This window comes from Galeopterus variegatus, unplaced genomic scaffold (genome assembly GCF_000696425.1).
Source record: "Galeopterus variegatus unplaced genomic scaffold, G_variegatus-3.0.2 Scaffold1596, whole genome shotgun sequence".
NCBI lineage: Eukaryota > Metazoa > Chordata > Mammalia > Dermoptera > Cynocephalidae > Galeopterus > Galeopterus variegatus.
In genome coordinates this window covers 348,131-365,370 of record NW_007727707.1, presented here as the reverse complement: position 1 = coordinate 365,370, position 17,240 = coordinate 348,131, and the positions used below count along the sequence as shown (strand labels likewise).

At 42.7% G+C, this 17,240-nt stretch overlaps 1 long non-coding RNA gene across 3 annotated transcripts in view; it reads left to right on the top strand.

The window, feature by feature from the left end:
• The window catches only part of LOC103594639, a 25,675-nt gene extending 8,435 nt beyond the window's left edge, over positions 1-17,240 (top strand). Inside the window, exons 3-7 of one of the 3 annotated variants that reach the window (XR_550867.1) lie at positions 5,217-7,518; positions 11,270-11,426; positions 11,802-12,015; positions 16,030-16,171; positions 16,271-17,240. This is a non-coding gene — a long non-coding RNA (uncharacterized LOC103594639). The remainder of the gene's footprint in view (positions 1-5,216; positions 7,519-11,269; positions 11,427-11,801; positions 12,016-16,029; positions 16,172-16,270) is intronic. The other 2 variants (XR_550868.1, XR_550869.1) reach the window with 2 other exon arrangements.

Genomic DNA, 17,240 nt, shown 5'->3' with positions numbered 1-17,240 from the left:
GATCCCACATACAGACCGGTTCCCGCTCACTGGCTGAGCGAGGTGTGGGTGCGGCACCGAGGTTTGCGATCCCGTTGCCGGTCCCGGTCCGGTACGGGCGCGACACTGAGGGTTGCGATCCGTTGCCGGACACAAAAAAAGACAAAAAAAAAAAAAAAAAAAGAAACCCTAGTATACATAAAAACTAATGAAAGAAAAAGAAAGACTAGGAACTAATTAGAAGGAGATGGACTGTTCAACATATGCTATCCAAGAAATTGTCTGTATGTCATTATGTACCTTCCTCTCTTACCTCAAACTATATTCCAAAAAACAAACAAAAAAACAACTTCAATTCAGTCAAAGAATTAAATGTTACTAGCTACAGGAAAAAATAGATGATTATAATTACACTGTGGACAGGGACTTTCTAAACAAAAAGTGACATATTTGACTAGTAACCAATTTTAGATTCTACAAGTCAAGAATCAATATAGATATGTAAAAGGCCAAGGCCAAGGTGTTTGCAGTAGCTATCTCAAACAGCAGGTTAATTCCTATGAGGTATGAAGAAACCAGCTTTTAGAATACAGCAGGAAAAAAATACTATCAATGTAATCGTGAACAGGCAGTTCATAGAAGAAATGCCATGCACTAATAAACCTATGAAATATTTAATATCACAAGTTTAAAAAAAGGAAGGAAAGGTTTTTAAGTTAAAACAGCAAATGCTATGCCATGTTTCACTTACCAATTAGCACAGTTTTGTTTGTTTCTTTATTTCTTTGTTTAAAGATAATATTCATTGCTGTCAAGGGTGTGGTGCGGCCAGCACACTCATGCAGTGAGGCAAAAGTATAATCTGGTACAGCCAGTCTGGAAAGCATCTGGAGCCATGTATCAGGAAGAAACATTACAAATATTAATATAAATTGATCCAGCTCATTTACTTTCACCCTTAAAAATTGTTTATATACTTCTAGGAATTTATTCTATGTAAAATACAGATTATTGAATACAGAGACTGATATATAAGAATGTCAGTTTCTACGTTACCCATCATGGCAATAAATTGGAAATTACCTAAAAGCCCAACATTTAGGGAAGGGATTCAATAAGCTAAGTGGGATTCATCAAATGGAATCATTTCCAGCCATTGAAAATCATATCTAACAAACATTTAATGACACCAGAAATGCTTGTGAAATAATGTTAAATGAAAACAGCAGAGTAAGAAGCCAATTTCAATTTTATTACAAATACATGAGCATAGAAACAAATGGAAAGCAATATGCCAAAAAGTTAGCGGTTATTACCTCTATGTGATTTTTAATTTTTTCCCATGTTTTCTAAATTCTTAAAAGCGAGCATTATTTGTTTATACATAGAAACATATGTATATAAGATGATCTCTCATGCTTCACTATCACAGTTAGATGGCATAATTTGAGCCTCAAAATTCAGAATCTTCTTCTCCCAGAGTTAGATAGTAGAATCTCAAAGTTGACAGTGATCCTAGTTATCTAGCCTAGTGAGTCCCAAACTTGGGTATGCATCCGAATAACCTGGACGGGTTTTAGAACACGAATATATTTTGGTGGGCCATATCCCAGATTTGCTGATTCAGTGGATCTGGATGCCTGCGAATCTTCATTTCTAACAAGTTCCAAGCTGAAACTGCTCGTCTAGGTACCACACATTGAGAACCAATACTATAGTCGAATTTTCTGACTTACCAATAAATCCCGCACTTTTCCACCCCTTGCAAATCCTGATTGTCCAACTACATTTGAAGACCTCTGAAAGCAGAAAACATTCCCATGAAGCAGGACATGCTAAAATCTTGGAGAACCCAGAAATAGCTAAGACCTGAAAGATTATGCAAATCCTCTCCTCCTCCCTTAGCCTCACTTTAAGCAGGAATGTTTCCTTAACTTTTTAAGATATTTTTTAAGGAATATTTCCTTAACTTTTTAAGACTATTTGAGATCTTTCATGTTTGTACCTTTCTACTTATCTCCAGGTAAAATTAGAGCAGACCTTGGACACTTCCCAAGTGATTCGGGGAGGGTTCACACTTACAGTTATTGACCGCTTTAGTAGGCATGATCTGAATCATTCGTCCTGAGAGGACAACGTTCAGGAAGAAGTCTTTCAGTATATTGCTTCTCTTGAAGTAATAAAAATGTGTTGATTCCCAGAAAATGGCCCCCCAAACAAAGTCAAGCCCCAGTACTCATGAAGTTTAAAATTTTATTACATTTCAAAGAGAAAATTATGTGCTGCAGTAGTTTCGTGAATTTTGAACTATTACACAAGAGTCTACTGTACCAATTCTCTCTGTAATGAGTGCAGAAAACTAACAACATGGGGCTGCTGTCCTTAGTGCTTTCCAGGTGTTGTGAGTGTAAAGAATGGTTTTTAAGAAAATCATGGAGACTTTGGTTAAATGCCTGACCTGCTCAATTACCAGGGAAGTTTGGGTTTCAACTACAGGCACGTGGGATGCTCTCTTTCTATCAGGGGTTGAAAGGATAGTTTAGCCACATCCTACTATCTCCTAAAATGGGATTTTTATTTTACCCACTAGCCCCTCCTAATTTGGAGGTAGAGGACTGACATCTCTTTGACTCAAAGTGAGGATATGAACTCATACTTCCCTCAGTTATCTGTAGTAATAGAATTCACAGAGCTGACCAAAATATCATGTTACCCAGGAGCTCCAAACTCCTACCCTATCAAGACCTTTGTCAAAACTGCTGAAAAACCAAATGGGAAGGGATTTGAGTTTCACTTCCTCTTCTTTTCCCTGGAGGTGCTAAAAAGCAAATAAATTGCTCAGCTAGAGGGAGAAAAAAGAGAAGCTAAGGTCTTCTATGTCTAAAAAAATGGGCTCCATCAGCGAGAAATGTAGGTAGTGCACCAGCTGCCGCCCTGTACCCCAAACATAGCCCTCTCCACTGCCAGGATGTGTTCTCTTTCTTCTTGGTTGTGCTCATTAGTCAGTACATGTACTCTGAATGGGCACCACACTGGCTCAATAAAAAAATGGGCTCCATCAGCGAGAAATGTAGGTAGTGCACCAGCTGCCGCCCTGTACCCCCAACATAGCCCTCTCCACTGCCACGATGTGTTCTCTTTCTTCTTGGTTGTGCTCATTAGTCAGTACATGTACTCTGAATGGGCACCACACTGGCTCAAGGAATACTATGGTGAATAAGCTACAGTCCTTCCCCTCAAGGGACACATGAGCTCAGGAGTGAGGGAAGGTTTACCACAAGGGAATGTGCCACAAATCACTATCATCAGAGAATGCTAAATTGCATGCCACAGATAAGTGCTGTCAGAGTCTCCAGTCTATGCTTCACTTCCATGAATTCTGGAATAAACATGACGCCTACAATGAGACACACAACACAAGATGGTACTTGATGTATTCTCAGGTTGCTCTTCTGGTAACTACCTTTCCCCTTCTAGATCTCCAGGCTGACCAAAGCCAGTATAAGGGTCCTTTTCAGCTTCCATCACCAGGCTATGCTAATTATCCACAATGTATTTTGCTTTCATCTTTTTCTTTCCATTTCCTGGAGCCTTATAAATATAAAAGCTGGCTTACTGTAGTGCCCTCTTAGCCAGAAGCTTCCACTCCAGCTCACCGTGACAGCAGCTGTTGAATAATTTCCCTCAAACTCTTTTTTCATCACGTTATTCTCCAGCTGGAAAGGTCATCTCTCATGGTTCCTTATTATCTCACATAGATGCAGTCTTGCCACCTCCCCTTTAAAGCTCTACACCAACTGCCCCACCTGCATCCCTGCCCACATTTCTCATCCTTCACCCCACACTCCTCTACCCGGTGCCTTCTCCTTCTCTTTTCAGCAACACATTTCTTTTCTATCCTTCAAATCTTGAAATTCTTCCCTAATTGCTTCATGAGACTTCTCATTCCTTACATAACTTCTTTTGGCACCACTTTGGTAGATCCTACATTAATTTTAACTTGTCGATGGGTCTCTCCCTTTTAGAGTTCTTCTGTGGTCACACTGTCATTTTCAATAATGTGGTAAAAACCATGAGAATGGGTTCATAGATTCTGTTTCTTTTGACGTCCATCTTTCTTTTTCTCCCCCAATATAAGTCAAGTATCTAACTAACCATTACTTTCCATTTTATAGTTTACGATGGGCTTTCACTGATGTATTTTTTGATCTTTGTGAGAAAAATAGGACAAATGTTATTATCCTCATTTTACAGTTCAGCAAGCCCTGGCTCTAAAAGTTAAATGATTTTTTCCAAAGTTTCACAGCAAAGAAGCAGAAGTCCTGGGACCCAAACCCAGGTCTTTGAATCCTAAGTGCCTCCTGTTTCCACACCATCTTCCTACTGTGAATGTGTCATACTTGATAAATATTGTTGATAGACTGATAATGTAGGTTATTAAGGTGGCAGTGTCACAAGACCACATTCGAATAGGGATTAAGCATTTTGAAGCCATGCCCTGAGAATAAGTTTGGGAAGAAAGACAAAAATGAGAATTCATCCATATCCTTCACTTCCAATTGACTTAAAGTTTACAGGAAAAAACACTTATAAACCCTAAAATTTAAAAAAAAAATGATTTTAAAAGAAAGTAAGATCTTCCCTGGAAGGCTAAGAAAAGAGGAAACGTCTAAGGGACTCACTTGGGAACTCTCCACATGATGTTGTTTGGTCAGATGTCAGACTGAAGCCTCTGGGTCAACTGGTGACATCTCTGCACTGCCTGGGCAGGCATGGTCAGGAGTAAGGGAGGCCAGAAACCTGAAGAATTGGGCTCTAGCAGTTCTGCCCTCTCTGTGTGATTTTAGGGTAATCTAAGGCCTAGTGGTGCCTTGGGCTCCCATTCCTTCATCTGTCCTGCAGAGGGGTTGAATGAGAAGGTCCCAGAGGTCTCCTCTGGCAGTGACATTCTGAGAGTCTATGAATAGCAAGGACACAGGACAAGTGCCAGCTGATCACCACGTGGGAAGCTCACACCTGTCTCGCCCCAGTGTTTCCGCCCCTCACTTCCAGCAGTGCCAAACTCCAGGCCCAGTCAGGGTCAAGATGCCAATTTTTAAGCTGTTCAAGGACAGTTGTCCTTCTGCATGGGGCTCCTTCCAACCCAAAGCTGGCTTTCTTTCCTCTCTCTGCAACACTCTCCCTTAGGCTACCAAGATTTGCATGCCACTAATTCATTTCTGCCTGTTTGCTTTTAGATTAAAATTACTCACAAGAACCAAGCACCCATGATGATGGGACCTCCCCAGAAGGGCAGCTTCTTTTCGCTGAGGAGGAAGAGCCGTTCAAAAGACTAAACAGTGTGCCAAACGCCAACTAAAACAAGAAAGAAAACAAGAAACTGTAACTACACACTCACACACACACATTTACACACACATACACACACACTCTTCTCTAACCAGTGGAAGTAAAGCTACCCTTCAGGAAGAAAACTTTACCGTGCCATACAATCTATTTCAATAGTGAATATGCCCCTAACAGAGCCAGTGCCAATAAAACATTTTGAATGGACTTAGGGCCCACCAGGGTGTGGTTGGCTCATGCAGCAACCCCCACGTTCCCACAGGCCTGGAGTAGACCTCTCTGAGACTAAAGGAGAAATCCGCCTTTCTTTCCACCAGGCCTGCAAGTTTCCTTATGGACACTCACAACGAGCAGGTTTCCTGCCTATGGTGAGATCGGATGTGGCCAAGGAAAGAACTCTGGTTCCAGAGAACTCGCACAAAGGTCCCTCTGTACAGAGACAAAACCGCCTCCAGCTCTCAGAGCATAATCCTTGGCAGGGCTCCGCAAGCGCACGTTGGTTTCTTGGTTGTCCTTTGAGCGACAACTTTTCTCTGAACTTGCTGAGGAGGCAGAAAGGCTGTGGAAAGCTATGTTTCCACACTCATTTCTCTGCGCTGTCAGTGGGCACTTGTGATTTTCCCCAAAGCCTTCTTCTGGTGGCTGTGTTTGTTTAGAGACGGCTCCAAGAGCCCCCAGAGCTGCCTGCGCAGCACACCTTAGATGTGGTATTTATTTTCTTAGTTCTGTGAACACCTGGGAGGGAAAGTGGAGAAACTGGGATTTATTTTTCAAATTGGTGTCATAATATTGTGTAAAAAGGGAAGAAAAACCACCCCCAGCTTCTCTCTTTTTCAAGCCAAAGTGTGTTTCCTGTTCGAGTTTCAAGCCCTGGTGACAGACTATTCCCAAAGGCAGAGAGTATGGGAGGGAAGGGACTTTGCTGGGAAACCAGGAGACACACCTTCAGGCTGGTCCCTATTGCTTCTTTGTACTTACCACTTCTGGAGTATGACCTGAAGGACCTTCTGATGGTCTTACACATGTGTGTATATATGTAGCATACATATTTATATATATGTATAAATATTTATTTACTGATGGGCTTTTCCTGATTGGAAAAAAACATAGGTAGTATGGGAACAGAAAGTAGAAAGAAAAAGAAGGTTCCTACTCCCCCACTCCACCATTTTATTGTCAAAATACATTTCCCTGTGTTAATCATAAGGTTTAAGGGAAATGAAAGTAGCTCCTTATCATGAAGAGACTGAAAACACCTCTGCTGAATCTTAAAACAATCATGAAAAATATGCTGGGCAGGATTTACTCTCCCATTTGTCAATAAGAAAACTGAGTCTCAGAGAATTTAAGAGATTTTTCCATGGTATCTTGGCTAATGTGGTTTGAAAGTAAGTGCAACTAAGAAGACATTTAATAGAAAAGAACTCACACATCTTGGAATGCGGTAATTTCTGGTCACTGAGAAGTGATCCTACCTGGAGCCCCGTTGCAAGGGAGGAATGAATGTGCAGCACGAGCATGGACAAGCCCGCAGGAGAAAATGAAGGCCTTGTGAGGGTTCCCAGAGGTCCTCTCTGTCCTGAACTGGAGAGAAGTTGGTCAAAGTTGAAGACACTAGACAGATCATCAAATTGAACTCTCCACATGTCACCTCAGCATGGTCATTAGAGTCTCATAGTTTGGAAACACCGCTGGCTGCAGGGATGAACTCAGTGGAGAGTCACAAGGAAGCACCTTCTGCAAGGTGCTGTGAGCCAGGACAGAGGGGTTCAGCAGAGCTCAGTGGGCTTCATTCAGCTGGTGCCAGCATTCCCCTCCCTTCCGAAGGGCAAGTCTGTGCAGAGCTTCATTGGTAGAAAGCAACGTTTGCCTCAGCCACTTTGCTCACTTGGGCCACCCCCCACCCCACCTTGAGATTTCTCAAAAGCAAACCTGGGCCCACTTGACATCGCTCCACTGAGCTGCCTCTAATTTCTTTACATGGGGCCAGGAGCTATTAAGATTTTGTGTACAAATTGAGCCTAACTCTGAAGGAAGCCGTCATGTGGGACCATCTAAGACTGAGATCTGGGACTACCCTGCTCGACCTAACAGTGCAGCATTCTGGGCAAGGGGAAAAACAGGCCACCTGAAGAATATCCTTGATGATGGGACCCTTGGTGATAGGACCAACAAGCTCCAGAATGACTACAGGTACTATCTTGGAAGCCACTTGATTCTAAACTGAGGCAGGTTCAGGTTTGGGGGTCACTGTTTCTAAGACATTTAAAGAAGGTCTTGCATGTGTTTCAGCCCCGATCCCCAAGATTGAGGTCGTTGAGATGCTGCACCATCAACAGGTGAAAATGATTCTCAGAGACTCACAAGTCTCAGAAAAGAGCTGTGCAGAGACTGGCCCCTACCCACTCTACCTTAATGCATAGGACTTGCAATGTTGCTTGAGAGACATACCCCAGGTCCTCCTTGGGAGCACAGAGTGTAACAAACTTCAGTTGAATTGCACTTCTGATTTGGTAACCTTAGTAAGTCTTGTGTGTTGTTTCACCTAACCTTGCAAATCATCCTTTAAACACTGTGACTGTGGTTTCTTACTGTCATACCTCATCATAGTGATCCTCACAGCAACTTCTGAGGTTAGCAAAGAAAGTAATATTATCCCAATCCTAATAAGGAGAACAAGTCTTAATGAGGTCGAATGACTTCTCAAAGCCACACTTAGATAGTCAGGGCAGAAACCAGTCCTTTATTTCTTGTCTTATTCTGTTTCTGACCATGCTACAGACAGGTTCCCACTCGCTCACATGCTTATACCCCACTAACAATAAAAACAATAAAACAGGAAATCTTCAGTACATTGTGTTGTCCCTGGGATGATAGGCTAAGAGATGCATCTCATTATGGCTTGGTCTTTGTGGGGTTTCCCTAGTGAATTGAGAGTGGAGATAGACTTAGTACGATGATTATATTCAGGTCAGAGACAGCTTCTCTCAAGAGAATTCTTTCCACAGATGGAAAAGATATGTTAAAATTGCCAAATAAATTAAGAAATACTTGGCAGAACCTAGAAGAGCCTCCAGACTGGCGTTACATAACATGCATATACATTATACATATGCACATTATATAAGGTGACATAGTACTTAATGTGCTGTATATATTATGTAAATTACATATTTGTGAGTAATCATGATAAATATAGAGACCCACTAATCACTTTTTTACACATGCTCAGTGACAGATTAGGAAGTTACTTTGCCAGGGAGTCTTAAAACTTACTCTCTCTTGCTGCTTTGGTTCCAACTCCTGCCAAAAATAATTGCATCAACTTTTCCCATCTCTAGCCCCCTCTCCTCTTGGCCAAAGCTCTCAGTTACCTCCTGTCCCAGCTAGGCTGTGCCTTTCATGCAACACTACCACACTGGGATCCATAAAAATAGAACCATGGGGATGGGAGGGATGGGAGGGATCTAGACTCTCCAATTCCCTATATCACAGGCTTGTACCTCAACACTCCCAGGTGGGTGGTGCCTAATGCTAACATTAAAGGAAGGGAAATGCTAACATTAAAGGGAAAAAATTAAAGGGAAGACATGATAGCTGGCAAGGGTCAGATTTCATCTGTATAGCTCCAGAGAACAGAACAAGGTCTAAAAAACACAGTTATGTTGGTGTGCATCTTTCAACTTTCTACTATAGGGAGAAAACAGGAAAGGGAGATAAGAAAGCAATTACCATTCACCGCTTACTAGGTGCAAAGCACTATGTCAAGGTCTTTTTAATGTGCTATCCCTTTTAATCCTCAGAACAGCCTCAGATGTGAGCATTGTTCTTATTTCATAGATAAAGGAATTAGTGCACAGAAAAGTGAAGTACCTTGTCCAACAGATAGCAAATGGTAGGACTAGAACTTGACACAGGTCTGCCTGGCATAAAAATCTATACTTTTCCTACTATATTTTAGCATCTTTAACATTCTTATCTAATTGTTCCTAACCCTACTAGCATCCTAAGTGAAATTACATGGCATTAACAAATTGATGTCCTATCTATTCTACTTCTTTATAGCCATCTAATCATGTTTCTACTGAAGAACTCCCAGTGCTTGTTCATATTTAAACTCCACAGCATCCATGGACAGCTGGATCCCAAAATCTCACCCTTGCAGTCAAATTGGCATCCATCCCTTAATCCTCAATGTCTTCACACTCTAGCTGGATGGGGCTCATTTCCCAGGGCCTACCTACTGGGTTTTTTGTTCAGCTCTGTGAGGGGGAGAGTAGCAAACAGCCTTCTCAGATTTTAATGCTATGGTCAGCAGTGACCAGCCAGTACAGGGAAGGAGCACTGGGGTTGGTGAAGGATGCCTCCAACAAGGAGGCTCTGCATGTGATCCTTATTAGTGATAGGCGTGGGCTGGACCATCTGTGTTCCACAGGAGAACAGAATGGCAGGCTGCCTTTCAGATGCCAAGAGATGCTATCTAATGGGAAGATCCAGAGAGCTCAAAAAGCAGAGAAGCATCTTTCCTCCTGGGCATCTCTGTGGGAAATTAGGGACAGAAAAACCCAAGGGATTTTGGAAATTAGCTACTTAACTTGCTGGGCATTTTACCCTTGCTAACGCTTCATTCTTCATGTCCATGGTGCAGTAAAACAAGCAGAATCCTGCAGCCTCATCTGCCAATGAAACCGCCTTAGATAGAGCCCTGATGAACGTATGTTGTCCTAAAATCTATGTATACAATAGCAGGTGCATTATAGCAAGGCATTGGAGTTTGCAACTAAGCCTCCAAGTCTTACAAGGGTCAGGAAACACTGCAGATAGAAGAAACCATTTAATAAGATGCTCAATGCAGATTCTATAGGAATAATTGGAAAATAGGGAGGACTACTCTAAATAGTCAGATTAGGAAAATGCAATTTGAAGGCAAAGAAGATAACATCTAACCCAGTACCAAGCATGTAGTAGATAATGATTAAGTATTTATTAAATGAACAAATGAATGAATAGCCAAAGTGGGTATCTGTCCTTCTACCTTGGAATGAGTGGGGGACAGAGGATGAAACCTTTTTAACTAACAACTCAGGAACTTGAAACCACAGGATGTAGAGGGAGCTCATGGGGCCTTTACACAGACATCTGTTGAGTGATGGATACAGCTAAATATGGATCATCAAAGGGCTTTCTAGGTCACATGGAGGGCAGCTTCATGATTCAGAAAATATGAAATTCAGCTTGGACTGAATGACAGAAATATTTGCAATCCACTTCTTAGAAATCGGGTCAGAATTGACAAAGAATAAAAGGGCAGCACAGAAGTGGATTTACAACACAGTAAGAGATCAGCATAATAAGATACAGATTCATGAGATGAAAAAAGAGAACTGAATTTTTTAGCAGATTGATTTGGGCAAGGGAGATGAGCATAAACACTACAGTTCAAAAAAGGAAGAAAGAACTGAGAAATCCTTAAAAAATAAGAAAAAGCTTAAAGTTGAGTTAATGGTAAGACAGAAATATCCAGGTATTCATGAAATCATTATTAAGTAACAACTATCATTTATTATCTAGTCCAATATGAAGTTAGTTGGGCTACATCGTTCCCCATTTGACCAATGAGGAAACTGAGAAAGCAAAGCAAATCTCATACTGGCAGATCCAGGATTCAGATCTGTCAGTATTTGCCTTCAAAGCCCACATCCGTGCTTGCAGTGCCATTACCCTGAGCTTCAAGCATGGTGACTGAGATTTACTACACAAAAACCAATCGCCTGTGTCCAACTTACTTTTTTCTCAAACTAAACACCAAATCCCTGTCCTCCCTCTCCCAGAGCTGGAGTGGAAGATAGCATCTGTATGTTTTGGTGGAGGGCCACACCAAGGAGAGGGGCAGAGCTGGGCAGCAGGAGGCCTGTGTACACTCTCTCCTCCTCCCTCTCCCCAGGTCCTCATACCCAGGCACCAGCTGGGCTATATCTTAAGACACTTCTCGGAGAAGAAATGCCAACAATAAACACCAGATCAGAGTGTTCATGCAGTATTAAAGATCATATGAAAAGATACACAGAGAACATAATAAAGATCGGGACAAGAGAAATAAGGTAATCAAACATCAGAATTTAGTAACTGATAAATAAAGGTGGAATGGAGATTAGATGTGTCCTTTTGAAAATCTGTTGGGTGAATCATAATTCGGGATAAAAAAGACAGCCTCCAGAGTGATGCATACCAAATTGAACTTTTTTTCCTTACCAATAATTCTTTTTACCATGGAATCTTAGGAAGAATTACAAAGAGAGGGAAAATAAAAATGGTAATTTTTTTACCTTAGAAAATAGAAAAGGAAATGAATTTTAAAACCCCACAATATACATGGCAATCCAGAAGATTCCAAGAAAGTCTGTTGAGGGGCTAAATGACAGAACTTCCGAAGTAATTAATAAATATATATTTTTTGTCTTTTTATTTTTTTTAAGACAACTGGTACCAACTGGTTACCAGAAAATGGTATGATCTTCAAGAAAAGTTTTCCTGGTGAATATTTCCTCTCTCCCCAACATCCTTGAGGTAAAAGGATTGAGAACTAGATCTTTCAACTCAGAGAACCATACATGCATGGAGGGTGTTAATGATAGAGGGTGTCACTTCGAGGTTTGCTGTCGTCATACTCTGCTTCTACCAGGCATTAAGGTAATGATGATAAACCTAAGAGGATTAAGCAATTCCCAGCTCCTATCCACTCCCTGTCACCCCCTGAATACCTCACAAGTTAACTATACTTCCTGAAATTAGAGCATTTGGAAGTAATTTATTTTTACTATGAAAATGTTCAAACATACGGAAAAGTAGAGCCATGAGTATAATGAGCAACCACGTACCCATCACTTAGATTTAACAATTGCTAACTTTTTGCCATATCTGCTTCATCTTTTTTTTTTTTTGCTGAAATTTTTTACAGTAAATTATAGGTATCATGACATCTCACGCCAGAATAGTTAAGCATACATCATCATGGGGGGCCTTTCTTAAGTTTTAAAGGTTGTGTGTATCATCCGCATTGCTGGAGGGTGATTTCAAGGCATTCTGCATATGAGCTCCATCATTTCTCAACTGACTGAATCCAGAAGTTGCCCAAATACAAGTTCATCAGGACATCACTCAGTCACTCATGGGGAGAAAGTTCTTTGGGTCTTAGCTGTGTTCAAAACATTCCTGATTGATCTGGAAAGAGGAAAGTAAACAGCACATTAACTTAATTCTCAAAAGACACTAAATGGGGAAGTGTTATAAGCTCTAATGATGCCAGAGAGAAAATGCAGAATACTTAGAGGAGTTTAGAAATTCACCTGAAAAAAGTACGTTCTTATTTCTGAAATAAAAATTGCTTAAAGCTTCAATAGTTACAGAGAGGCTAGGCACAATATTATTTTAAACAAGGAAAAAAATAGAACATCTTATCTGCCGATTCATTTATTCATATAAAAAACAGTTGCAGTTATTGCTCCCATCACGGGAAGAATATGAAGCTAGGCTGGGGTAAGCTGCTAAGTCGTAGAGACAGATCGTCCCCCTCCACTAGGGCATAACTGAACGGGAAGTGTGTCAACCCCTGAGAGAACATCTGAGAAGCCTGGTTGAAAAGCGTTGGCTCACTTACACAGGGTGAGATAATTTTCAATAGGCAAAGTGTAAGGAAAGCAGGTATCATTCCACTTGCTCTGTGCTTGGCTGCTGGGATCAGGATGGGCTGACTGCAGATGTTCTGGACAAGATGGTGGGCAAGGTGGTCGGTTAGTTTGCTTGCAAAAGTCTACCAGCTCAGTGATTCTGCCAAATGAAAGGGAAGCAGATAAAACGAATGACAACAGGCTCCAGAATATTCTGCCCTGTCTCAGTCAATGAATGAAATGAACTTCCCATTTAAGCACAGCATAGGCAGTGGCAACAATTAGAAACCGAGACCCGATCCTCAACCAAGGCCTGATCCCAGCCTGTGAAGGGCGGACCTGACTGGGCACCATCTGACTTCCCACACATCAGGAGGAAAAGCTTTCTTATCCATACCCCAAGTGCACATCTACATACCTTTGCCTCATTAAACACCCCCACCTCCAGCCACCCCTTCCCACATACCGTGGGGTTCTTAAGACCAAGCACATTTTCCTCTCCTGACATTGACACCACGAGGAATGAAAGTCTATGTTGACTGGCACAAAGATGAAAATCGCTTTCATTATCCCCACCGTAGGAACGTGTTCTCTTCCCAGAGCGCCTCTTCTTTTGAAGAACACAATCTCTTCAAAGTTCCCTTCTCCAGCTTAACCCCTGGCCCCAAAGCGCAGGATCTGCTGATGGGCATGAAAACACATGAGCTCCCTGGAGCTTACATAAGAGCTCTTGGCAGGCCTTCCCAGAGACGGAGAGTGGACGGCGGGCTGGGTCCTGCACACTTGCGTCTGCCCTGTCTAGGCAATGTGATTTTTCTCTTCTCTCTCTCCTCAGAACAGAGAGGTCCGCTTGTACCACTGTTCATCAGTCATTTTATAGCAGGGAGGAGAAAGCACATTTTTTCCTCCTCCTTCCCAGTGATTAAAACTTGGGGAAATAGGAATTCAAAAGACAAAGTTCACTTGAACGTGCTGAGCCCCTTCAGGGCGGTACCGCCCCTTCGCTGGCCTGCTGTCCCTGGTGGGGCCATGCTGTGCTGGGTCACCGCAGAGGAGCATCAAGAGAAATCACATGGGACCTGATGGCCAAGCCTCCGTGGCGTCTCAGAGGACTCCAGTGCAAGTGTCCATTCTAAGATGTTTGCAATCAGGGTCTAGGACAGAGGAAGAGACAAAATAGATGGGAGGACATTTATGGAAATCTGTCAGATGGTCTCAAAGGAAAGTCATCTGCAAGAAATTGATCCTGTGTCCAATTGACTGGGTGAGAAGTCCCATCCATTTCCAGACTCCATCTTCTTGAAGGAGGAGAAAAGCTTTTGGAATCTGCACTGAGGAAACTCAGAGAAGTGAGGAGAGAAAGAAGTGAGGAAAGGTGATGAGCCCAACCTCCTAATTCAGTAGATATTTTACATGGCTCCCAAGAAGAGAAGGGACAATTTATGTCAGGATTTTGTTTTTCTCCTGCCACTGAGGAAAGGAACAGGAGCAGGCAGACCCCGGGGCCCTCTGCAGTGAGTGCTCCCCTCTGCTGCCTCAGCTACCCCAGGCCTGGCAGCTCCCAGGCAGTGCCAGGGAAGACACAGAATCGGCCTGTGCTCCTGCTCCTGCTCCTTCCTGAGCATCACAGCTGTGCCCTGAGGCCCTTCCTACCCACACAGGAAATTAGTTCTTGTCCCTGTGCTCAACAGTGGACTTCTCCTTTCGCAGGGCCAACTCCAGTTTCTACCCTGACACCAACTAGCAGTGGGGTCTTGGACAAGTCATATTACATCTCACTTTTCCCACATGTAAAATGGGGATAGATGGGGTTATTCATGCATTTAACTCATTGATTCACCAATAAATATTTGCTTTTAAACAGTGTCTATTTGCCAGGCACTGTTCCCTAATCTCTTAATATGTTTAATGCAGTTCTCTTACTTTTTCTCCATCTTTTCCCGCCACGTCTGCTTTTCTCAACCTCTACCCATCCCAGAGTCTGCTGCTTCCACTTTTTCTTCTTTCTTTTATTCTCCTGAGGTTTCTCTTTACTCCACCCCCCACCATGATTCTATATTTAGAATGTTTGTACATCAGATCAGAGGATCAGATGGGGTCGTAAGGGGACATCTGCCCACTCTGTTATCTGCAGGCAAACCTGTGCTTAAAAGGCACAGGAAAGATCAGAGCACATACTCCAGAGCCCAATTTCAGGGTGTGCTCCAGTGTCTCACAACTTCTCCTATAAAAAATTGTCCTCAGTATCTAACTTAAACACCTCTGTTCAATACTGCTCTCCTTTTTCTCTTTGCCTCTTGAGTCACATCACGGACATAAAGCACCTTTGTGGGTATAGAGCTATGAGGAAGTTTAACCCATAAAGACCTAGTTGAATGTCCCAGGCTTGCTTGTACCACTGTTCATCACTCATTTTATAGCAGGGAGGAGTATATTAGTTTCAGTGTAAAAACAACAGAATTAGGAACAAGAAGGGACTAGAGGCCAAGGCAGTTAAATGGGTTTGGCTTCCATAAAATCAACAAAAACAAAACAAATAAGCAAAAGACCACAAGTGTAACCCTCCTGGAGTCACAATTTCTAATAGACTATCTCAATTAACATGAAAAGTCCATTGAGCAGGGAGTTCTTTAATCATAGCCCCCTAGGTTGGAAAGTCTCTTCCTTAGATGTCACAGAGTCCAACATTTCACACCAAATTGGTAGCCAGCATAGCACAATGTCTGTGCTCGTAGCTGAATAACAAATTGTGGTTGATTGTAGTTGAAATATGAATGGCAGTCATTCTGCACTGGTTTCTCCATCAGTATATACCAAGTTCCTCTCTAAAGCCATTTTCCCAGGCTCCTGGGTAGGAGGCAAGCCAAGGGTACACCTGGACAAGGCCCGGTGCTCCAGATGTTGACCCTTTTCTGTGCTAACCTGCCAAGGTGGTCTATAGTCTTGATAGAGACAGTGCAGTCTAGTGTGCTGTGCAGGTCACCTGACAAGGAAGTAGATTTCAAAACCTTCAGCATTTTCTTTCTTTCTTCTCCAGATGGTAAAAGGCAGGCAACCCAACTAGAGAGAAGAGGCTTCACAGCAAGTTGCTGACCCAGCTTACAGCCCAGCTGTCCTCTTCCATAAAATGGGAAGAAGTAACCTTTTGTGCTTCTCTGTGCCATTGACCTCCACACTCGGTGGGTATCTCAGAGAAAGAGTCATTGCTGTCAAGTGATTATAATCCCAAGGATCCACGTACTGAGGTGGCCCTGATGGATGCTTTTATCTCTCTGCAGAAACAAGTAAGACCCTTCTACCTTGGGAAAGTCTGGCAAATGCTCCATAGACACTGCTGTGGAAGAGGTCCTTCCATGTCCCACAATGGGATGAGGATGAAACCCTGCCTGGGAAAAAAAGAGCAACATGGGAAGTGGGCTACAGCCCTGTCTCAGCCATGTGGTCTTGGACATGTCCTTTAGCCTGCTGGGAGCTCTTTTTCTCTATTTGTCAAACAAGGAGGCTCTAAAGACCTTCTCACTTCAGCAATCTTGCCTTCATCTGGGGTAAACGCTGCAGCCATAGGAGGCAGGGTCCTTGTTCTCATGGGTCTCCCACCAGGCCCAACGCTTCCCCCAGCCCTGCTAACCCAGGAGGGCTACTCCTAGCCCTTCAGCCAAGAATCTACTTTCCTTCCCTCTTGAGAACTGATCATGCTCAGAAATCAGCTGAATTGGGGAGCCAACATGAAAGAAACACTACAAAGAAACTCTTTAGTAAACCCTCCACTTGTACACATACGCATGCACGCACACACATACCCAAACCCTGAAACGTAAGCACTTTCACTTCTGTGTTTCAAATCTCTCTTACCTGTAATTGCCAGTGTGTTGGGAGAGAATTCCATCCCATGATGGAAAAGCATTGCTCCCACATAAGGAATTCAGCTAAACTTCAGTGTTTGGGGGTGACCCTGGGCACAGGTTGAAGCTAAAGGTCCTAACACACCTAACTGCGGCCCATAAATCCAGACTTACCAGCCAAGACTGAGGTACAGTGCCAGGGTCCAGACCCTTTCCTCCTCACTCTTCCACCTCCACTGCCTCCCCCACCCGTAGGTATGTCCTTCTGTAATAGTGAGTGCACTCAAGCCTGCCTGTCTGCGTGCATAGGGTGCCATGGACTTGTTCTGTAACTCACTGTGTATGTGTATGTCTTGACTCTGTGGTTTACTGCAAATAAAAATGACAGCAGATGGCCAGTCTCTGA